The sequence below is a fragment of the Oryx dammah genome, unplaced genomic scaffold, assembly GCF_014754425.2.
Source record: "Oryx dammah isolate SB20612 unplaced genomic scaffold, SCBI_Odam_1.1 HiC_scaffold_16, whole genome shotgun sequence".
Classification (NCBI taxonomy): Eukaryota; Metazoa; Chordata; class Mammalia; order Artiodactyla; family Bovidae; genus Oryx; species Oryx dammah.
The window spans coordinates 4,099,830-4,123,260 of NW_024070200.1; the positions used below are offsets into that span (position 1 = coordinate 4,099,830).

General features: G+C 35.2%; 3 long non-coding RNA genes, 14 other non-coding genes and 1 pseudogene across 18 annotated transcripts in view; all 18 read right to left on the reverse strand.

Annotated features, from left to right (window-relative positions):
* Positions 1-44: 44 nt before the first annotated feature.
* LOC120875713 lies at positions 45-116 on the reverse strand. Its single transcript, XR_005724023.1, has one exon. It is a non-coding gene; the product is annotated as a small nucleolar RNA SNORD113/SNORD114 family (small nucleolar RNA).
* A 929-nt stretch (positions 117-1,045) lies between these two features.
* LOC120875718 lies at positions 1,046-1,120 on the reverse strand. The gene has a single exon (XR_005724028.1). It is a non-coding gene; the product is annotated as a small nucleolar RNA SNORD113/SNORD114 family (small nucleolar RNA).
* Positions 1,121-1,614: 494 nt separating this feature from the next.
* LOC120875729 lies at positions 1,615-1,686 on the reverse strand. The gene has a single exon (XR_005724037.1). It is a non-coding gene; the product is annotated as a small nucleolar RNA SNORD113/SNORD114 family (small nucleolar RNA).
* A 215-nt stretch (positions 1,687-1,901) lies between these two features.
* On the reverse strand, positions 1,902-5,023 carry LOC120875187. Its single transcript, XR_005723851.1, has 3 exons — positions 4,946-5,023; positions 3,979-4,059; positions 1,902-3,313 (listed from the first exon to the last, which is right to left on the reverse strand). It is a non-coding gene; the product is annotated as an uncharacterized LOC120875187 (long non-coding RNA).
* On the reverse strand, positions 3,795-3,867 carry LOC120875724. Its single transcript, XR_005724033.1, has one exon. It is a non-coding gene; the product is annotated as a small nucleolar RNA SNORD113/SNORD114 family (small nucleolar RNA).
* Positions 4,531-4,611, reverse strand: LOC120875735 (annotated as a pseudogene).
* Positions 5,024-5,299: 276 nt separating the features above from the next.
* Positions 5,300-5,373, reverse strand: LOC120875720. The gene has a single exon (XR_005724029.1). It is a non-coding gene; the product is annotated as a small nucleolar RNA SNORD113/SNORD114 family (small nucleolar RNA).
* A 401-nt stretch (positions 5,374-5,774) lies between these two features.
* Positions 5,775-19,574, reverse strand: LOC120875185. Its single transcript, XR_005723844.1, has 10 exons — positions 19,527-19,574; positions 17,078-17,136; positions 14,718-14,801; positions 13,838-13,897; positions 12,856-12,926; positions 12,403-12,461; positions 11,410-11,493; positions 10,450-10,526; positions 8,031-8,102; positions 5,775-5,859 (listed from the first exon to the last, which is right to left on the reverse strand). It is a non-coding gene; the product is annotated as an uncharacterized LOC120875185 (long non-coding RNA).
* Positions 10,026-10,100, reverse strand: LOC120875748. Its single transcript, XR_005724051.1, has one exon. It is a non-coding gene; the product is annotated as a small nucleolar RNA SNORD113/SNORD114 family (small nucleolar RNA).
* Positions 11,001-11,078, reverse strand: LOC120875715. Its single transcript, XR_005724025.1, has one exon. It is a non-coding gene; the product is annotated as a small nucleolar RNA SNORD113/SNORD114 family (small nucleolar RNA).
* Positions 12,175-12,251, reverse strand: LOC120875714. The gene has a single exon (XR_005724024.1). It is a non-coding gene; the product is annotated as a small nucleolar RNA SNORD113/SNORD114 family (small nucleolar RNA).
* LOC120875710 lies at positions 12,676-12,750 on the reverse strand. The gene has a single exon (XR_005724021.1). It is a non-coding gene; the product is annotated as a small nucleolar RNA SNORD113/SNORD114 family (small nucleolar RNA).
* Positions 14,362-14,434, reverse strand: LOC120875721. Its single transcript, XR_005724030.1, has one exon. It is a non-coding gene; the product is annotated as a small nucleolar RNA SNORD113/SNORD114 family (small nucleolar RNA).
* On the reverse strand, positions 15,296-15,373 carry LOC120875737. Its single transcript, XR_005724043.1, has one exon. It is a non-coding gene; the product is annotated as a small nucleolar RNA SNORD113/SNORD114 family (small nucleolar RNA).
* Positions 16,668-16,742, reverse strand: LOC120875712. The gene has a single exon (XR_005724022.1). It is a non-coding gene; the product is annotated as a small nucleolar RNA SNORD113/SNORD114 family (small nucleolar RNA).
* On the reverse strand, positions 17,575-17,647 carry LOC120875744. The gene has a single exon (XR_005724048.1). It is a non-coding gene; the product is annotated as a small nucleolar RNA SNORD113/SNORD114 family (small nucleolar RNA).
* An 866-nt stretch (positions 19,575-20,440) lies between the features above and the next one.
* The window catches only part of LOC120875186, a 63,472-nt gene continuing 60,481 nt past the window's right edge, over positions 20,441-23,431 (reverse strand). Inside the window, exons 9-10 of one of the 2 annotated variants that reach the window (XR_005723847.1) lie at positions 22,401-22,461; positions 20,441-20,483 (exon numbers count right to left, since the gene is read on the reverse strand). This is a non-coding gene — a long non-coding RNA (uncharacterized LOC120875186). The remainder of the gene's footprint in view (positions 20,484-22,400; positions 22,462-23,431) is intronic. The other variant, XR_005723849.1, reaches the window with a different exon arrangement.
* On the reverse strand, positions 21,954-22,026 carry LOC120875726. Its single transcript, XR_005724035.1, has one exon. It is a non-coding gene; the product is annotated as a small nucleolar RNA SNORD113/SNORD114 family (small nucleolar RNA).

Genomic DNA, 23,431 nt, shown 5'->3' on the forward strand with positions numbered 1-23,431 from the left:
TGTCTCTGCCATCAGGATAATGGATGGACTTGATTCTATTTGCATTGGACCTCAGAGTTCCAATCACACATTCATCATACACAATTCATATGCCATCAGTAGTCATCATCAATCCACTGTTTCCTCTTCACTGATTTCTACATTCTTTAACCATTAATTCCACGCATCTCTCCTAGATACACCCCCTTAAACGTGATCATTACTCACCCGGGTTTCTATAATCATAAGGTTCACGACCACAGAATACTGACACTCTATTCAGCTCAAAGGCGTCGATTCTCATGAATAGAGTCCAGTCCATGAAAACCAAAGAAAAAGAGAGAGGAAAAAAAATTTAGGGTCACTGATTCTTCCACTCCAGATTTCATGTTCTGAATCATGAGGAATCGATACCTATTTCATAATGCAAAGATATTGCTTGATAGAAATAAAACTATCCTCAAATTTGAGAGTATACAAACAATACAAGTGACTCTTCCTGTGGTACGTCTACATGGCGCTTGGCCAAGCAGTTGACCTCTTAGGTTCGTGTGTTGCTAAGTGTGCATCCAGAGGCAATTTTTATCATTATTTCTTGCCCAACCACAAGTGTCCAGAGGAGACACTAACTGACCTTTTCTACTCAATCTAGTAGGTATATCTTTTCAAGGGACCTGTCTTTTGATAACAAGAAATCTAAATTCACTAACCCAACCTAAGAATATGACTTTGTAGATTCCCAATATCTGTCCTCATGAAGAAAGACAAGTAGACAAGAGAGGATGTGCTGTCACGGCCCTCGGGCTTCCAGATACTCAGGGTTACTTTGCCCACCCCTCATCCTCTACCCACGTTCATCGTTGCGTCCATTAGGCCCAGTTGTAGGTCTTTCATTCATTCATTTTGATCATATAAATTATCACGACATCAATACTGATGAAACAAAAGCAGGATGACCCCAAGCACAGCAAAAAGACCCTTGAATATCTCAGACTTTTCTCCAATCACTACCACCATCGAGGAACCAATGAAAATCCATGAAGAGAAAGACCACATTTCTTTTCTACTGGACCTCAGAGTTCCAGACATGTGTTATCCATAACTGATGACTCATACGTGGGCATGGATCATCATTGATCCAGAAACCATGACCTTTTTTTTAAAGATTTTTCTATGCAGACCATTTTTAGAGTCTTTATTAAATTTGTTACAATATTACTTTTCTTTTTCTGTTTTGGTATTTTGGTCATGAGGCATTTGGGATCTTAGCTCTCAAACCAGGTATCAAACCTGCACCCCTGCCTTGGAAGGTGAACTTAACTACTAACTAGTGGACCACCAAGGAAGCCCTTGATTGAAAATATTACAATGAAAACACTTCAGCCAATTTCCCAAACCTGGATGGAAATCTTGGCCATTACTCCCCTGGGTCTCTGTCCCATAGCAACATGAAAATGATAACTTTGATCACAATAAAGGCTTGAACTTTGATTCTGAAAAGTATTAAATAGAGAATGTGATAAAAATACTGAGACTTTCTCTTCCTTGATTGACATATTTATTTGGTGATTCTTTCATTGGTTCAATTATAATTAAGAATGAAAATGTAAAAGAAAAAAAAACATTTCTTTTGCATTAGACCTCAGAGTTCCAGACTTGTATTTATCAGACACAACTCATACCGCACCAGTAGTTATCACTGACTCAATGTCATACCTCTTTTAATTCATTATTTCTATATTATTTATTGCTCAATTCATAATTCAGTAATAATAATTTTTAAATGGTTTTATTGGAACCACCACAAAGCTTAGAAATCTCATATATAGAACCACTTTCATGTCAATATTTCTTTAATTATTCTGTTTTCATTATATGAATTAATCATATAATGCTTCATATTAATCCCATATTTCACACTGGGCTATTTGGATTTCATTGATTGATTGTATGTCACAGTTCACAATAATAAAGTCAATACCTTTAAAGAAAACATTGAAACTAAAACCAAAATTTCTCTATTACTCATATGGCCTCCGCAGTCCTAACACATGAATACAACCAGAGATCTCATGACTGTGAAGAATGCTTTTACCAGTTTACGAGTACCCACTCTAAGGAGTACAGAGCAGAGAACATGATAAAATGGAAACCTTATCACCACTGATCCTCGTCTTCCCCCTTTCATTTATTCATTTTGGCATTTATTAATTTTTCATAATGTAGCATTTTTTTCTCTTAACAAAAGAAACACTTAAACTTGAAACTGACCCAGAACAATAATGTTGACTCTTACATATCAGTGTCTTTATGACCTTTTCAGTAAGAAGGCAAAATGCTTAGCTTAATGGGCACGAATGTTTTCAATTTTATTAATAATATTTCTTACCTCACCACATATGTTCCTAGTGGACAGCGCTTCCCTGTCTTCTTTTTATGTATTCTTTTACATTTTTAATGGTTTGCTTATTGATTATCATTGATATATCTAAATATATAATCTGCTGCTGCTGCTGCTAAGTCGCTTCAGTCGTGTCTGACTCTGTGTGACCCCATAGACGGCAGCCCACCAGGCTCCCCGTCCCTGGGATTCCCTAGGCCAAGAACACTGGAGTGGGTTGCCATTTCCTTCTCCAATGCATGAAAATGAAAAGTGAAAGTGAAGTCGCTCAGTCGTGCCCCATGGATTGCAGCCTACCAGGCTCCTCTGTCCATGGGATTTTCCAGGCCAGAGTACTGGACTGGAGTGCCATTGCCTTCTCTGAATATATAATCTAAATATAGCTAAATTTGTAAACTCCAAAATGAAATAAGATGTTGGTGCTTCCCTAACATCCATCTCTGGGGTCATTTAAAAAATCAAAGATTGACTAGATTTCTCTTTGTGAGGAAGCAGGGTTACAGATGCACAGTATTTACCATAGACTCCCATGCTTCCAGTCATATGGTCCAGGAGGGGCTCTTTTCCCTGCTAACACCTACATTTATTAATTCATTATTATTTAAGTGAGCATAAGTTACACAAATAAATCATGAGTAAGACCCTCGAACATCTCTGACATCCACCTAAACAATCATTTCCGCTGACAATCAACTCTTTCATTAACTGATCTCAGTGCTTCATATATGAATTAATTGTCATATTGCTTTGTATCGGTGGTATTTGAATTTTTTATGATATTTAATTTTTAATAATATCTTTTAAAAATATGGCTTAATCCAAGACAAGTACATTGACTAGTACTCACATTGTTCTCCATTGTCCTAAAATACAGATGCAACCACAGGGCTCCAGACCATGGAAGATGCTTAAGTCAGCTCAAGGGCATCCATTCTGAGGAGTACATGGGAGAGCAAATGATAAACAATTGAGAACTAATCACTGATCCTTGCTTTTGCATTTCATTTTTAGTGATTTAGACAATCATTAATTTGGAATGCTCTAAATTATTTCATTTTCTCTTAAGAAAATGAAACTTAAAACTTGTCCCTAACAAGAAAATGAGCAGTGACTATGACTGTTGTCTATATAATTCTCATCCCAAAACTTAACAGTCATGCACTGTCTGCTTCTCTTTGGAGTTCTTTTCAAATTTATTAACAGTATTTCTTGCATGAACACCCAGTTTTTCAATTGAATAAGGATATACTCATCCAGCTTTATTTACATATTTATAGATTGTTTCATTTCTCCGATTATAACAATAAAGTGAAAATGCATGAATGAACACAGAAAAAAATAAGATCCCTGTATATTCCTGACTTCTATCTATGGGATCTTTACAAGCAGAGATAACGGACTGGATTTCCTTCTCCCGAACCTCAGAGTTTCAGGCACACATTATTTATCATCTGTGATTCAAACCACCAGTCATCATCATTGGTCCAGGATTGGCACAAGTTCTCTTTGTTTATTCACTCATTAATTCACCCTAATCATACAGTGAATACTCTTAAGTAAATACTCAAACCAACAAAAGAACGTTTACTATTACTTACACTGGCCTCCATACTTCTATAGAGGCAACCAAAGGGCTTGGCATCATGGAAGATGATTCAATCATCTCAAGTACGTCCAGTCTGTGGAGTACAGAGCACACTAGTTTATAAGAAAAGATTAGGATCTTATCTACATTGATCCTTCCTTTCCACATCACTTACTCCATTTTTCTGTATCTATTAATTTTTCATTACACATACACATTTTTTCTATTAACAAAGAGAACAAACTCAACCTTGGAACTGATCCAGAATAGAACTGACTCTTAATTAGCCATGTCTACATGATCCTTAGCCAAACAAGTAACATACTTGAACCATTTATTTCTCAATGGGCTTCAGTGTTTTCATAGTTTATTAGTAATATATTTTGCCTCACCTCATGGTTGAATAATACTTCATTTTCTCCTTCTTCCTTCTCTAATGATTCTATCTATGATCCATTAATAATAAACCTAAATCTATAAACCTATGAACATGGTGTTCGTGTCTTTCTGACAGTTGACTATAAAATCCTTTCCACATTAAAGTTTGAACACGTTATTTTGGGTGTTGGATCTCAGTGCTTCAGATACTTGTTTTCATCATCTACAACTCATATGCCACCAGTCATGATGACTGTTATGTGGTCCATGTCCACTGTTTGGGTCTCGTTTTCTTCATAGATGTCTATATTTGTATTGATCAAATTATTATTTATTGAATTATTAATTTTTCATAAGGAAAAAATAATTCATTATGAAAAAGCCAAGAGTAAGATTCTACAGTTTGTCTATACAATCATTTCCCACATGGACCATATCTCTTTTGTTATTCAATCTCAATGTTATATGCTATCAATTAATCAACATGTTTCATAGGTTATTATTGATAATAGCTAACTTTTTAATTTAAGAATTTTTAATAGTACCAAACACACCCTTAAATGAAGACTCAAACCAAGACAAGATTTTTGATCATGACCTACCTTGGTCTCTTTCCTGACAGAGACACTATGATAATCTTTATGGTGGGAGAAGCTGAAGTCCAGTCCAGTATCTGTTCCAAACAGTACCAAGCATAGACGGTGATTAAAAACAGATTGAGACACTCTCACCATTAATCCATACTTTCTACCATTCATATACATAGTAATTTAGGTATTTATTAATTTATAGTAATATTTATTATTTTTCTCTTAGTCACTCAGATATTAACTTTATTCTCCTATTGATTCTGTTACAAAAATATTTTTTAAATCTGTGACCACAAGTCGAAAAACAGATCCTTGCATATACATGAGAGATGTCTAAAGCAACATTTCCTACAGATTCTTTCTGTGTTGGACCTCAGAGCTCCTGACACGTAGTATTCACTATACAGGACTCATATGCGCCAGTCATCATCATTGGTCCGGATTTAATCCTTAGTCTTCATTCTTTGTTTAATACAATCATTCACAAGTAATAACAAAATTAATTTGTGTAAATCACAAAGACCTAAGTAGTTTCTGGAAAATTCCTAACATATGTCTCCTAACAGACTCAGTGTTTAATATACCAATTAATCAACATTATGCTTCATACCAATACCACCTTCATTGTGAGGCTATCATTTGCCTTCCATCATTATATTTCATAGTTTTTTTTTTTTGGCTGCATAGCATGTGGGATCATAGTTCCCTGAAAAGGGATTGAACCCACGTCCCTTGCAGCGGAAGGATGGAATTAAAACCACTGGACTGCCAAGGAAGTTCCAAGTCTTTATAGTGAATACCATTAGCTACCTCAGTAAGAAATTTAGCTATTACTTACACTGGTTCCTACACATAGATAGATGCAGCCATACATTTTTTGATCACAGGAATCATGGTAGAAACTTGAACAGCATTGAGAACCCATCCTGAGGAGTACAAAGCATAGCAGATGATAAAATAATTCAGGCCTTATGTCCATTGATCACTGCTTCCACATTTCATTTTCTTAGTCATTTAAATATATACTAATTCATATTAATAATTCTGTCTCATGTCCTAAAAAAAGAACAACTCTTAACTCATTACTGACACAGAGCATTAACAGTGACTATATATTATCTCTGCCTATGCAGGAGATAGTTAGCTAAAGAGGTAATACCCTTGATCCAATTATTTCTTAAAAAATACTCATACTTCCAAATTAAATTAATAGTATTTGTTGTCTCATCTCCCATAATTGAACAACACTTTACCCTCTTGATCTTTATTTACTCAAGTAATTGAATAGATTTGTTATTGATTTTTTTTGTAATAATAATGCCATCAAAATTCATGAACCACTAAGGTCCAAGAACTTTGTCCAGGACTAAATTCTAGGACTAGCGTTCCTGGCCTGCCTCAGGATCACATCCAGCAGAGACAATAGACCAGGTCTCTTTCTGTATAGTACAACTCAGTGCCAGACACAGGCCATCCATCACCCCTGATGAATTCATACCCTACCAGCTGTCCTTTGTTGGTCCAGGATTTGCCCTCTTTCTCCTCATTTATTTGCACACTTGTTGATTTTTAATTTTTAATTGACTAATATTAATAAAAAATTTACATGAAGCACAAAACCTCAAGAACAAGAGCCTCAAGCATCCTTAATATCTGTACATACAGTAATTTCCCTCAGCAATTCTCAGTCTAGGTCTGCACCTACTCATTAAGGACCATGTGTGACATATGAGTTGCATAACGGGCCCCAGCTAACTTCTTAGATTATACTTAATGCATGTTTTTAACACAACAGTGAATATTCTTAAACAAGACACCCCCACCAGGATAAGAGCTTGGCCTATTACTCACATTTGTCTCTTTGCTCCTAATACAGAATTCACTGCCATGGCAGGAGGCTTACATTATTAGTTCAGTTCATTCTGAGTATAAGCAATGCAGATAAAATCTTGAGACATTCATCCCATTAATACCTGCTTTTCTCCTGGCATTTTCTCAGTCATTTGTGTGTTTATTATTTTATAGAGATTTATTTCTTTTTTTCTAAAGTAAACAAACTACTTGAACTCAGACTCAGACTCAAAGCTGCTGCTAAGTCACTTCAGTCGTGTCCGACTCTGTGCGACCCCATAGATGGCAGCCCACCAGGCTGCCCCGTCCCTGGGATTCTCCAGGCAAGAACACTGGAGTGGGTTGCCATTGCCTTCTCCAATGCATGAAAGTGAAAAGTGAAAGTGAAGGCACTCAGTCGTGTCTGAGTCTTAGCGACCCCATGGACTGCAGCCCACCAGGCTCCTCCGTCCATGGGATTTTCCAGGCAAGAGCACTGGAGTGGCTGCCATCGCCTTCTCCACAGACTCAAAGCAAGAACAGACTAATATGTTTCCCTGCCGCCATCATTCTTCCCCAAAGTGTGACCTTCTCATCCGTTTACTGCTTAATGAGAACCTCCTGAATGAGAGTCTAAGTTATATTAATAGTAATTCATGCCTCACCACATATTTTCATACTCGGATATGCTTCACTATTTTCATTTTATGCACTGACATATTTGTTTATTCTTCTACTTAATTATTTAAGATAATAAAATGAAAATTCATGCAGCACCAAAGACTGAGAATATAATCCTTGAACATTACTGAAATCTATCCCTTTCCACAGATGTAAACATAATTTTTTTGTCATGGACCTCAGTAGTTTGTAGATGTTTTGATCATAAAAAAATATTTCAAAATGCATTCCATTCCCATCATTGGTCCATGGCAGGCCTTTTTCTCATAATGTGAACGCATTGTGAGTGTCTGACTCTTTGTGACCCTATGGACTGTAGCCCGCCAGGCTCCTCTGCCCATGGGATTCTCCAGGCAAGAATACTGGAGTGGGTTGCCATTTCCTTCTCCAGGGGATCTTCCCAACCCAGGGTTCAAACCCACGCTGGCAGGCCCTCTTCCAGGGGATCTTCCTTACCCGGGGATCAAACCCACGTCTCCTGCATAGCAAAGAGATTCGTTACCGCTGAGCTACTGAGGAAGCCCATGAACCCAATCAGAACTAAATATTTTTTTAGAACTAAACTATTGACTAGTATTATACTTACATCTCCAATGTGCTCTTCCTCATGATGAAAATAGCTTACATTGCTATCAACTAAGGAATGTTTAGGGAAAACCTAAAACAAAAATTTAAAGAGCTATAAAAATGGATGACTGGGACTCAAACTGTTTTTAAAATCATCCAAAGTGATCCAATTAATCATAATCAAATTAGTCATAAATTTTCATTTCTCATCATTCATACAGATCTGTCCTTGATCGATTTTGTTCATCTATGTAGTCATATACTCATTTCTTAAACATACTGGCAGCCTAGAGACCTTGGTCTTGTCAGTTCAGCTGCACCCATTTGGTGGTCGGTAAAGATAATGTTAAAAGAATGAGACATTTTCTCCATGTGCATGCATGCTCAGTTATATCTGACTCTTTGCAACCCCACTGACAGTAGCCCGCCAGGCACCTCTGTCCATGGGATTCTCCAGGCAAGAATACTGGAGTGGTTGCCATTTCCTGATCCAGGGGATCTTCCCAACCCAAGGATTGAATCCGCATCTCCTGTGTCTCCTGTAGGTGGATTCTTTACCATCTGAGCCAACTGGAGAGCCCCCTTTCTCCATTAAATATTTAGATATGCATTAATTACTAAATTTGTTATTTCTTGAAAAATACGCTACCTGAAACTCAGCACTGACACACAGCAAGACCACTAATGATTATGACATATATTTGACTTTATCAGTGATGCTCTAGAAACATTGCTTCCTGATAGGCAGCATTAGCAGAATTTGGGAACATATTAGGAAGACAGATAAGTGGAACCCACAGTAATTGTATTGAGTCAGAAATGCTGACTCTGGGACCAGCAACCTGTCATCTAACAAGCCCTTTGGGTGATTCTGATCAAGTGTGAGAGCCCTGCTGTACATTAACCCAACCAGAGAGGAAATACCTTTGATCTACTGGTTTCTTAACATAATGCTGACTTCAGAACTAGATGAACAAAAATTTCTATCTATCCATCTACCTATTGATTCTTTAATTTATTCCTGTAGACTACTGTAACAAGTCCCCAGGATCTATCTAAACCCCAGAATTAGATTCTTGAAAATTACAGAAATCTAACTAAAGACTTATTCCCACAGATAATAATATCAAATCTCCTTTTGAAATGAACTTCAATGATGCAGAAATGAATTAATCACAAGACACATTCAGAATGCATTCCATTCACATCATGGGTTCCTGCTTGACTCTTTCTCATTTAAACTCTACATTCTTTAAAGATGTAAAAAAGAACCATCACAGACTCACTATCCACTCCACATTCAAACACTGTAAATATCTTACATTTTCCTGCAGGTTGCTTCACTAAATTAATAGCTTAGATCTTCTCGACAGAGGAATGTTTGTAAACTGTGGTGCAAACCTAATCTGGAATAATAAGTAGCTGTGAAAGAGAATGTAAAAGCCTCAAACTTTTAGAAAATTATATTGAATTCGATGACTTCATAAAACTTGCCACACTGCATATCTTCAGCATATATCCATATTTGTTCTTCTATAACTTTATTTGTTGGTAGCTATTGATTAGTAATTTTAATTTTCATCTGTCCATTCTTTAATTCATGAAGTAATTTCACCAACTATTCATGTTTTTAAACAAAATGAAAAATACAATAGTGTGGGTGCATGCCAAGTCGCTTCATTTGTGTCCAACTCTTTGTAGCTCTTTGCAACCCTATGGATCATCCCCCACCAGACAACTCTGTCCGGGGGATTCTCCTGGCAAGAGTACTGGAGTGCCCTCCTCCAGGAGATCTTCCTGAGCAAGGGATCGAAACGGTGTCTCTTATGTCTCCTGTTTTGGCAGATGAGTTGGGCATTGCTCTTTATCTATTTACTTCTATTTTATTCTACCATCACTCCATTAGTAATAATAAATCTTAATGGAGGATGTCAAACTAAGAACGTGATTCTTGATATATTTCTAACATCCATCTACCAGGTCATTTCCAAAAGAGAGATTCAACTAATTACCTTTTGTATTGGGAGTAACAGACACATAGTATTCATTGCCTATAATTCATTTGCCACCAGTTGACATCACGGGTCTATGTTTGAGTCTCTTTTCCTTCATTCATTTCTACTTCTGATCAACTAAATTAAATTAATTCATTGATAATGATATAATGAATACATGATTCCATAATCCCAGAGCAAGATATTTGAATATCCTAAACATACTATATAGAATCCTATCTCATGTAGACTTCATCTCTTTGATCAATGAACTTCAATTTTTGTTAATCAACATAATATTTCATTACCAATTAATCTATATAATGTTTCAAATGATCTTTATATTTAGACATAGTCCATTTTCATTATATTTACTATTTTTTAATATTACTGTGAAATCCTTAAAACAAATAAACAAAGACAAGAACTTTAACATTTACTCACCTTTGTCGCCCTCCTGACAGAGGCAACATGATGATCTTAATCAGAGCAGAAGCTGAAATCAGCTTGTAGGATCCATTCTGGATAGTACCAAGCAGAGAAGATGATAAAAAATGGAGACATTCTCTCCATGTATTCACTTTTTCCACCAAAGAGTCATTTATGTATTTACTGATTAATGGTAATATTTCTTTATTTTTCACTTAACATATGAAGCATCAAAGTTGTACCAGATTCAGAGTAGAAACTATTACTTATTGTCTGCATCATCCTTGGATAAAGATATAATACACTTGATCCATCTAATATTGGCTTCAATTTATATTAGTATTCTTTTCATGACTATACATTCTAAGAATGAACAATGTTTCAGCCTCTTCATCTTTACTTAAACATTTGTTTATTTATTCTGCCATTTATTCTTTTAGAGTAAGATTTGGTAAAAATTCATGAACACAAAGACCAAGAACAATATCTTTGTACTGAAAATATTCCTGACATCTGTCGATAGAATCAGGAGAATTAGTAGAGGGATTGGGCTAGATTTCTTCGTGTTGGACCTCAGAGTTTCAGACACATGAGTACTCATCGTATATGTGACTCATACTCCACTAGTCTTCATCATTGGTCCAAGTAAGGAACTCATCCTTCATTCTCATATATATGTACTGATCAATTCATCAGTTCACTAATAATAGAAAAATAAACATTTGTGAATCACAAATACTCAAGGAAAAGATCCTTAATATCTATCTATACAGTCATTTGCCACATGGAATATACTTACTTCATTGATCATCTTCATTGATATCAACACCAGTTAAGCAACATAACATCTCCTGTCACTTCTGTATTCATCTATAAACCATGGCTACTCTTCTTTGAATACATTTAATGCTATTTTTATTATCACAATGAATAAACAAATACCCAATCCAAGAGAAGAATTTGACAACTACTTACATGACCCACATGTATTTATACACAGGAAAACCAGCAGAGGCCCTGATCACAGTCAAATGCTTAATAAATTCAGGTGCATCCATTCTGAGGAATACAAATCAGAGCAGATAATAACAACATTGAAGGACACTACACTAATTTTATTTTTTACATAGTTGCTTAGGAATATAGTACATTGGGATGATATTTATTAACTTATTCTTAACAAACAAAACAAAGTCAAGCTTGACACAGACCAAGAATAAGAACAATTACTGTCATTTACTGTCTGCATCATTCTTAGCGACAGAGGTCAAGGACCTGAACTTAATGAACTTCAGTATTATCAATCAATATTAAGAGTTTTTATTGACTCACCACATATATTAAGAGTGAATATACTTCAACATCTTCAGTGTAACTTATTTACACTTGTACATTGATTTTTGGGGGGCAATTTTTCATAGTAAGATGAAAAATTGATAAACTCAAGCCAAGAAAATTGTTCTTTTGTTTTCCTAATATTTGTCTGTAATAGTATGCCAAATAGAAGCAACAGATTATATTTCGTTTTTATTGGACCTCAGGCTTCCCTTGTGGCTAAGCTGGTAAAGACTCTGCCTGCAATATGGGAGACCTGGGCTCAATCCCTGGGTTGGGAAGATCCCGTAGAGAAGGGAAAGGCTACCCACACCAGTATTCTGGCCTGGAGAATACCGTAGACTGTATATTTCATGGGGTTGCAAAGAGTTGGACACAACTGAGTGATTTTCATTTTCACTTTTTTTGGACCTCAGAGTTTCAGGCACATATAGTATTCACCATCCATGGCTCATATGGCATCAGTCATCATCATTGGTCCATGTATGGGCCTCTATTTCCTCATTCTTATCAGCATAAGTCTGTTGATTGATTCATTAACCAATATTAATTATGTTTCACACCTTTATAACACAGCGAATACATGAGAAAAAAGTTCTCAAAGACATAAATTTTAATTATTGTATTACTCACATCAGTCTATAGAGTCCAAGACCATGGCAGATACTGAAACCCACTGGTGTACGTCCATTCTGAGGAGTACAGAGCAGAGAAGACAAAAAAAAAAAAAAAAAAACCTAAGACTTTCTCTGAATTGGTCTTTGTTTTCTTCAGTTATGAGAGTACTATTTTTCATAATTTATACTTATATATAAGCTAACATATAAAGATAATAATGTGATCCTTAGAAACAGGATTCTAACATCTTTCTGTAAGATCACTTCGAATAGAGGCAGCAGGCTTTGACTGGACCTCAGAGTTTCAGACACAAAGTGGTCATCGTCCATGACTCATACTCCACCAACAGTCATCACTGGTCCAGATCTGAGCCCGTTTCTTCATTCTCATGGACATTTTTCATGATTGGTGCTTTGAATTATATTTTACAAAACTTCATTAAATACAAGAACTTGAACCTTTACTCACATTCTTCTCTAGGCTCTCAATACACAAAGGAAACCATGGAAAACGCATACATCCACTTGAGTGCATCGATTCTGGGAGGCACAAGGAAAAATAAATAATGAAAAATCAAAATCTTTCTTTTCTCCCTCAGTCTTTGTTTTCATCATTTTTTCATTTACTCAGGTAACTATTAACTCTTCTAAACATATGTACATATGATCTATATATAAATTTATAATATTACAACGTCGACATTCTCTACTTGAGACAGACCCAGGCTTATCAAACTGGGTCCTACTTATCAATGTCACTGTCTGCACGATCCTTAGAAAAGGGGGTGACATCACTGGTCCATTTACTTCTCAACATGCATCAGTTTTCTCAGTTTATATTATTTCTTGCCTCACCACATACATTCATGGGGGGACAAGGCATCAGTATCACCATTACTTTTTTGCATGTCATTTATTAGTTCTGTCGTGGATTCATTTATATTAATAATATAGAAACCTATGAATTCAAAATTATAAGAAGAATATAATTATATATTCCTAACATCAATCCATAGGCTCATTGATGAGAAAGGAAACAGATCAGATTTTTGTGTGCTGGTCTGCAGACTTCCAAACATGTGGCATGTGAGTGACTCTTATGCCACACTGACCTGAAGTTAGGCGTCTTTCTCTCATTCTCCTCTACATTCCTGTATACATTAATTCATCAATATACTCATTGAAATTAAGTAAATATACACGAATCACAGAAACACAAGGACAAGAGCCTTCAGTATCATTCTTCTTTAGAATCATTGCCTAATTGAATATAGCTCTTCCAGTAGTCACTATTGTAAAAATAGATTAAACATCATCCTGTTTCATACATTTCCAATTTAATTGCTGGACCGTAGTTGGTCTCTTTTCTTGTACTTAATACATTTTAAATTATTACAGGGAAACCCTCAACACATCACCCAAACCAACCACAAGCTTTGATTACTACTCACAGTGGGTTTACCGCTCCTTCAGTGATGCCACCATGCACTTCGAGGTTCAGCATTCTCTTTCTGAGAAGAACAAAGCAAAACACATAACGAAATCAAGACACTAAATCCATTATTGTGTGCACTCCGCCTTACATTTAGTCTATCAATTACTAATATACTAATTTGGAATGATACTTACAAATTTCCTTTTTAAAAAAATGAGTAATATTGAACTCGCTATGGACCCAGAATAAGAACATCTATATTAACATGAGCCAAAGAAGTAAAGGAACTCAAACCACTTATTTTTCTTAATGGAATTCAGTATTCTCAATATATTTTAGTGGTTTTTATTGCCTTACCACATATCTTCAAGCTATCAATCTTCACTTTTTAATATTTATACATTGTTTCTTAATTAATTGATCCACTTATAAGAAGAATCAAAATCCATGAAAATAATCTAAGAAAACAGTCCATTTAGATTCCTAAAATCAGCCTATAGGATCATTTCAAAAAGAGGCAATAGACTCTATGTCTTTTTAGTAGACCTCAGATTCCAGAATGAAGTTGTCATCGTCCATGACTCATACTCCACCAACGGTCATCATCGATCCACATTTCAGCCTCTTTCTATTAACTCTCCTGTATGCTAATTCCTTATTCATAAATAATAGTTTTTAAAACCCTACAATTGATACAAACCCAAAGAATAAGAAACTTGAGTATTCTACATCTGTCCTTAGAATCATTTATCACATCATCTGTTTCATTAATTACTCTTACTCTACCCTAAATTTTAACTTAAAAAAATGCTTGGGAATAATCTCATATTTATCATTGGCCAATAAATATGCTGTTTAAAAACCTATCAAAAGAAGACAAAAACTTTACTACCCACATGGGCCTCTATACACCAAAGGCATGGAGACAATCAGAGAGCACGTCCGTGAAAGAGCTTTTCAACCAGCTCCACTGGTCCATTCTGAGAGATATGAAGCAGAGTAGATGAGTCAGTAAAAATGAGACCTTGTCTGAACTGATTTTCCTTTCCATATTTTCTTTATTTAAACCACTGATAGTCATTAATTTTTCATACTTTAATTTTTTCTTAACAAAAGGAATAACCTCCAATTTAAGATTGACATAGAAAATAAAACTGACTCTGTGATCTTTGATCAGTTGATACCTAAGAGGCATCAGTGTTTTCAATTTCTATTAATAATAATTCTTGCCTCACCATATATCTTCACAGTTAGATTACACTTCACTCTTTTTTTATTTATCTATTCCTTTATGACTTCTTTAATGGTCCTTCATCTATTTATCTACACTTCTTTAATAGTTACATTGTTGACCCATTAACAATAATAAATTTAATCAAAGAACCCAGGGTAAGAATACAATCTCTATATATTTCTAGTATCTGTCTCTACAAGATCATTTCCAACAAAGGGATTTGATTAATTATGTTTTGTGTTAGACCTCAAAGTTCCAGACACAGATATTATTCACCATCTACAATTCATGTGGCATCAATTATCTTCATTGCCTCCTGTTGACTCTCTTTTTCTTCATTCATTTCTACATTTGTATAAAATCAATCATTAATTCATTAGTAATAATAAAGTGAAAAAAAGTCACACCATCCAAGAATAGGATCCCTGAATATCTCCAATATCTATCTATAGAAATATTTCACACATGAACTGATGCTCTTTTATTAACCAATGTCCATGGGGCACAATTCTAACCTAAAAATATGTTTCACAGCATATTAACCATTGGACATAACTTCTTTATTTAATACTTCAAATAATTCAAGGAATACATTTAAACATGTGACCCAATCTAAGGTGACAAACTTGACCATCATTCGACTTTTTCTCTTTTTAATCCAGAGGCAGTAGGACGATCTTGATCACAGCAAAAGCTGAAATCAGCTGGAGCATCATTTCCGCATAGAACCAAGCAGACTCCGGAGATATAAATTTGAGATAGTCTATCCATTGAGCCCTACTTTCCACAACTCATACATAGTCACTTAGGTATTTATTAATTTATAAAAAAATGCATAATATACTTGATTCATCAGTTATTCATTTTACTTCATATTGATGTCATTTCTCTTTACTACACATTTAAGTAGAGAATAATACTTAACCATTTTTAGTCATTCATTCATTTTTATTCATTTATATACTTTTTGATTCGGTCAGTAATACTGTCATAATTTAAATTTTTTTAAATTTAAAAAATTAAAATTAATTAAAAATTAAAAATTTTAAAAAATTATTATAACAATATTACTGACCGAATCAAAAAGTATATAAATGAATAAAAATGAATGTTTGTTTTGTTAAGGGAAACACAATTAGGTATTACTATATATATTAATTTATAGTAATATTTAATTGTGTTTCCCTTAACAAAACAAACATCAAACTTGCAACGGACTCGGATCAATAATGGGCTACTACTTATCAATGTCTATATCATCTTTACTCAAAAATGCGTAATATACTTGAGCCCTACTTTCCACAATTCATACATAGTCACTTAGGTATTTATTAATTTATTAAAAATGCATAATATGCTTGATTCATCAGTTATTCATATTAATGTCATTTCTCTTTACTACACATTTAAGTAGAGAACAATACTTAACCCATTTTTAGTCGTTCATTCATTTTTATTCATTTATATACTTTTTGATTCGGTCAGTAATATTGTTATAATAATTTTTTTAAAAACTTCATGACCCATGAAGAATAAAACAAGGTCCCTACATATTCCTGATATCTGCCTGAAGGGACACTCCCAACTAAGGAAATGAACTCGATTTCTCTCGGTGGACCTCAGAGTTTCAGACACACAGTATTCATTGTATACAACTCACATGCCATCAGTCATCATCATTGGTCCAACCTTCAGACCCTTTTTCTTCATGCTGATCTACCTTTGTTTCCTGATCACTTTACTAATTCATTAAGTATCTATGAATCAAAAAACTGAAGGGCAACTCCTTCAATATGACTAACTTGTGCCTGAAGAATATTTTGGCTCACGGAATATATTTATTTCAATAATCATCTTCATTGCAGCAAATATTGACTAATCAACTTTATTCTCATCTGTATAAGTTCATTAATTAATTCATTATTACTAATGCTAATTATATTTCAAACTTTTCATAATACAGTGAATACAGAGAGAGAAAAAAGCTTTCAAAGACACAAATTTGCTTACTGCATTACTCACCTCGGTCTACAGAGCGTATGACCATGGGAGATGCCGAAATCTGCTAATAGGCATCCATTCTGAGGAGTAAAACGCAGAGGAGGTGATAGGAAAAAAATTGAGACTATCTGTATATTGGTTTTTATTTTCTTCATTTCATTTACTCAGTCACAAAGGTATTTACATTTTCCATGGTTAACATATCTGTGAGCATAAATAGAAATATAATGATACGATCCTTAGACAAAGAGCTAATACCTTTGGTCCATATATTTCTTTATGTGCATCAGTTTCTCTAATTTAGATTAATAGTATTACTGGCCCCACGAAATACACTACAGTTGACAAGGCTTCATTCTTGTTTTTAGTTATATTTTGTTTATTGGTTCTATCATTGATCAATTTATATTAATAATATAGAAATTCATGAATCCAAAATTAGAATAATAATATTGTTGTTTACTCCTATCACTGATCCATAGAATAATTTGCAACGGAGGAGACAGATTTTGTTTTGTGTTGAACACAAAGTATTTACCATGGTATTTACCATATATAATTCACATGCTATCAGACATCATCATTGATCCAGGTTTGGACCTCTTTTTCTTCCTCCCATCTACTTCTGTTTAGTGATTACTTCATTAATTTACTAATCATAATTAAATAAATATCTCAGTCACAAAAGCTCAGGGATAAGAGCCTTCAGTAGCTTCCTCATTTTTCTTTACAATCACTGCTTAATTGAGTATACTTCTTTCATTAATCACCCTCATTATTCTAAAGATAGATTAATCAACCCAGTGTTTCATACATTTCCAATTTAATCACTGGACCATGGTTAGTATTTTTTTTTATCCTGAATATATTTTTCAATATTTCAAAGAATAAACTAAACAAACCACCCAAAGTAAAATAAGAACACTCTTATGTTGGTTTCCACATACAGGCAAATTTAGAGACTGCTGACCAAGGCATATGCTTAAATCAGTCGGAATGTGTTCCAAATCACAGAAAGCAGAGTAGATACATGATTGAGATGCTTTCTCTATTAATCTTTGGATCTACATTTCCTGATTCCGTGATTATGCTATATATTGCCAGGGTTAATATATAACTCTTTGCTAAGAAAACAAACCACACTGAACATTCTGCTAATGCAGAATAAATACTGGCCATTATTTATATTATCTGTAACATCTAGCTAGATGAAACGTGCTGGAAGCATTTATTTTTTAACTAACTTACTGTTTATTTATTAATATTATCTCTAGCCTTACACGCTCAATCGCTCAGTTGTGTCCGATTCTTTGTGACCCCATGAACTTTAGCCCACCAGGCTTCTCTGTCCATGGAATTTTCCAGGCAAGAATACTGGAGCGGGTTGCCATTTCCTGAGTGGGTTGCCATTTGCTACTGAAGGGGATCTTCCTGAACCAGGGATCAAACACATCTCTTGTGTCTCCTGCACTGGTAGGCAGATTCTGTCTCACTACACCACCCAGGCAGGCCTTCTAGCCTTACATTTATAATAAAGCAGTTGTTATAAAATACATATCTATGCTGGAAAACAAAACCTTCAAGTATCTCTAACATATTTCCATCTTCATGGGAAATAGTTGGGGAAACAGTGGAAACCGTGTCACACTTTATTTTTGGGTGGCTCCAAAATCACTGCAGATGATGATTGCAGCCATGAAATTACAAGACGCTTACTCCTTGGAAGAAAAGTTATGACCAACCTAGATAGCATGTTCAAAAGCAGAGACGTTACTTTGCCGACTAAGGTCCATCTAGTCAAGGCTATGGTTTTTCCTGTGGTCATGTATGGATGTGAGAGTTGGACTGTGAAGAAGGCTGAGCACCGAAGAATTGATGCTTTTGAACTGTGGTGTTGGAGAAGACTCTTGAGAGTCCCTTGGACTGCAAGGCGATCCAACCAGTCCATTCTGAAGATCAGCCCTGGGGTTTCTTTAAAAGGAATGATGCTGAAGCTAAAACTCCAGTACTTTGGCCACCTCATGCGAAGAGCTGACTCATAGGAAAAGACTCTGATGCTGGGAGGGATTGGGGGCAGGAGGAGAAGGGGACGACCGAGGATGAGATGGCTGGATGGTATCACTGACTTGATGGACATGAGTCTGAGTGAACTCCGGGAGTTGGTGATGGACAGGGAGGCCTGGCGTGCTGCGATTCATGGGGTCGCAAAGAGTCGGACACGACTGAGAGACTGAACTGTACTGAACTGAACATCTTTCCATAGACTCATTTGGTTTTTTTCTGAATTTACATTTTGCTGATTATGCACACTGTTGTAAATATTGATAAACAATATAATGGTTCATGTCAATTCCAAATGTATTAGGGGGCCATGGTTGGCCTTTTAAAATTATATTGTTATTTTTTAATATTATAGTTAACATCCTAAACAAATCACCACAAGAAACAAGACTATAACTTTGACTCTTACCTAGAGCTCCTGATCAGGAAAGATCCTTAAATTAGCTTGGCACACCCACTCCGAGTACAAAGCAGAGAAAATGAAAAGAGCTAAGATATCATGTTCATTAATCCATGCATTTCATCTTTCATTACACCAGTAGTTTAGGTATTTATTTATTAAGGTTAATATTTACTGACGTTTCCCTGAAGAAAGTGAACATCAAGCTTAACACTGAGCCAGAATAGGAAGAGTAATTATTACTTGTACTTTCTATAGCATCATTAGCCAAAGACATGACTTTCTAAACTTAACCAGTCTTTTTAACATTTATTTACAGATTCTCTTACCTCCTGAGACATTACTAGAGTTGGGCAATGCTTCATATTCTTTATTTATTTGTATACAGTTGACCCTTGAACAACACAAGTTTAAATTCTCTGGGTCCATTTATACACAAATTTTTTTCAATAAATACAGTACTTATGTTTTCCTTTTAGGGATCTTAAAATTGACTAAGTGTGGGGAAATTTTGTGTTTGATTAGAGATCACAATATGTGATATGAAAAGAATCAGGGTTTGATTTTATTGAAACTATTTCAGATCCCTGTCCTTGAGTGAATCATTTAACAGTTCCTTTGATTTTCAAGCACAGATAGCCTTATGTGACAAAACTATGTCTTTATAGAGGGAGGCTAAATCAACTGTGATTCAAATTAAAATTGATAATACATTGTACATTAATTAATTGAGTAATTAACTGTGAAAATAAATAAAATGGTCTTCCTTTTTTCTTCTTAATTGACCACAGATGTACTGAATTGGCCTACATAAGACCTCCATTCATTTAATTTGTACTTGTAGCCATTTATCCCTTCCAATAATAGAGTTAACACCCATGACAAACCACCAAACCAGAAGCAATTACTTTGACTGTTACTTACATAAGTTTCTTCAGTCCTTAATTGAATCATTGAGCATCCATTCTGTAGAGTACAAAGCAAATATTAAAATAGACAGATAAGACAGGCAGGTAGAAAAATAAGGCAACCTAGATTCAGGTTTTTCTAGTCGAATTCAAGTTAACTAAACAAGTGATGAGGAATAAACACTAGTACTTACCGTTTATTAAAACTGAATGACAATGATCGATTGAACCAAGAATTAAATTTAATGAATATAATGAGCACCTCTGAAACCAACATCAGACAGAAGAATAAGCACCATGGTTATTACACGTCTGTGCGCATGCCCCCTGCTCAGTCAGGTGAGAGCTACAGTTGTTCAGTTGCTAAGTCGTGTCACCACCCCACGGACTGTCGCCCACCAGGCTCCTCTGTCCATGGAATTCTCCAGACAAGAATACTGGAGTGGGTTGCCATTTCCTTTTCCAGAGGATCTTCCTGATGCAGGGATTGAACCCCGGTCTCCTGCATTGCAGGCAGATTCTTTACAGTCTAACCAACGGGGGAAGCCCATGAGCTATAACACCTTTCCAAATGAAACTTGTGTGGAAAGAATTTAGGTAATCTCAATCTTAGATTCAAGCACATTCTCAGCGATTGTCCATGCCTCTTCCACTTTCATAAATGCATGTATGTATATAACTACACATGGAGCCATTTTATCTTACATTTCTTAAAGAAACTACACCAACAACCAGGAAGAGAAATACTCTCTAAATATAATGACCATTCCAAAACTTAAGAGCCTAGCTCTAGTTCCTTTATCTAGATAGCAATTGTTAGAAGTGGATTAATCACTCTCTCTGTTTCATAACAAATGGTCCTCATTGGACCATGTATTACTTTCAAGTAACTGATTAAAATATTAACTTATTACTTGATACATTTATAATAGTAACATTAATATTTGTGACACAAAAGAATCAGGACAGTATTAATGCCTGTCCATATGCTCATCAGGCACAGGAAAAAGATTAGATAATTTTTTAAATTAAAAAGTAGCAAAGATCATTGGATTAATCATAACTGGTCATGTGACATATTCTTAACATAGATGCGTGTATAAAGCCTTCTCTCTATTAGGTAGGTAGTTAATCAATAATTAAGTAAAAGCTTTGTCCTTCTCTTAATAAAACAAAAACCAACAAACCAGCCCAGAAAAATAGCATGAGCTCTTACATCCACTTATGGAAATGTTCCTTACCCAAAGTGGTAAGCTTTAGTCAATTTATTTTACTGGAACCCAGTGCTTAAGAAATGTATTAATAATGATTTTTATATTACATATATTATATTATACTGTCATATTTGAACCAGGAATAAGCCATTTTGTCCTTATTCATTTATACTTTCTTGATTTATTCATGCATTGATTTACTGAAAATACAATACTAAGAAGCCCAAACACAAGAACAAACTCTTGAATATTTTTAAATCCTTGAGCAAGCTCATTTCCTATAGAGATAACAAAGAGAAATGAATCTTTTTACAATGGACCTCAGAGTTACAGGGTTTAATCAAAGTCCTTGACTTCAGACACCCCAGGGTACTCATCATCGATCCAGGCTAAATAATCTTTTACTTCATTTATACCTTTACTTATTGATCCATTCACTGATCCACCAACAGAAATAACATCAATGTCCCTGAATAGAAAAAATGTCAAGAACAAGATCCTTAGATATAACCAAGATCTGTATGCAGGCTCTTTTCCCATAAACTAGATCTTTCTCAACAGATGAAACCTCTTTTCTAGTGGCTCTCATTAAGGTATGTATGGATCAGTGAACACTGCTGCTTCATATGCCTCTTACTCCAGCTCTCTTGCACTTTCCTAATCTAAATAATTCGATAAAGTCTAATGAAAAATTCACTCCAAAATCTTATGACAAGATATTTTGACTATTACTATTATATTTGACTCATTAGGATCCTTACCCACAAAGGAACAGCCAAGATCTTCCTCAGAGAAGACTGATTGAAGCAGCCAGTCTTCATTCTGTGGGGTCAAATGCCAATGTTCAAAAGAAGGAACAGTCCAGATGTAGACTGATGGAAAGGATATTAGCTGTGTGACACTAGGTTAATCATGAAGTCGACTCAAGTCTCATTTTCATCTTTGACCCATGAAGAGCACTCATTCTTACTACTTGGTTTAATTAATACTTTCAGATACTCCAAATGACCACAGATTAGTTCATCACTCAAAAAGAAAAATTGCTACTACTGCTCATACCTGTCCATAGACCCCTACCCATATAAGTAAAAGCCTAGATAATCCTTAATGGACTCAATTTGCAGAGAAGTGGGTGAATTTAGAATTTATCATTCATGGCATATTCTCACCAAAGTCTATGCTTGACCCTACTCACACGTTAATTCAACAGTTCATTGTTGTATTTATTCAGGCATGGAATTATTCATGGAATATGTGATCATATGTTCAAATATACAAACTCACAAAGAAAATGACAGAAATCCAGAATGGAAACAACTCAAAATAGAACTGATTTTGATGTGCCCGTCTACATGTTCATACTAAACTAGGAAGAGAGAATTACTGGTATACGTAAAGATGAGTCAGTATTCTTTCTTACTGAGCCACGTTTGCCTCCTTTTAAACTATTGCCTGTGATTAGAACTTCATCTATTTATATGTAAGAACACATCAATATCTAGGAACTACATTAGATAAGAAACTTGAATAATATTTATTATCTCCATATGTCTATTTGAATACCCATAGAGATTTAAAAACTACGTGGTTTTGTTGTTTTAAATGAATGAATGAATGAAGTCGCTCAGTCGTGTCTGACTCTTTGAAACCCCATAGACTGTAGCCTACCAGGCTCCTCTGTCCATGAGATTTTCCAGGCAATAGCGCTGGAGTGGATTGCCATTTACTTCTCCAGGGGATCTTCCTAACCCAGGGCTCGAACCTGGGTCTCCCGCGTTGTAGACAGACGCTT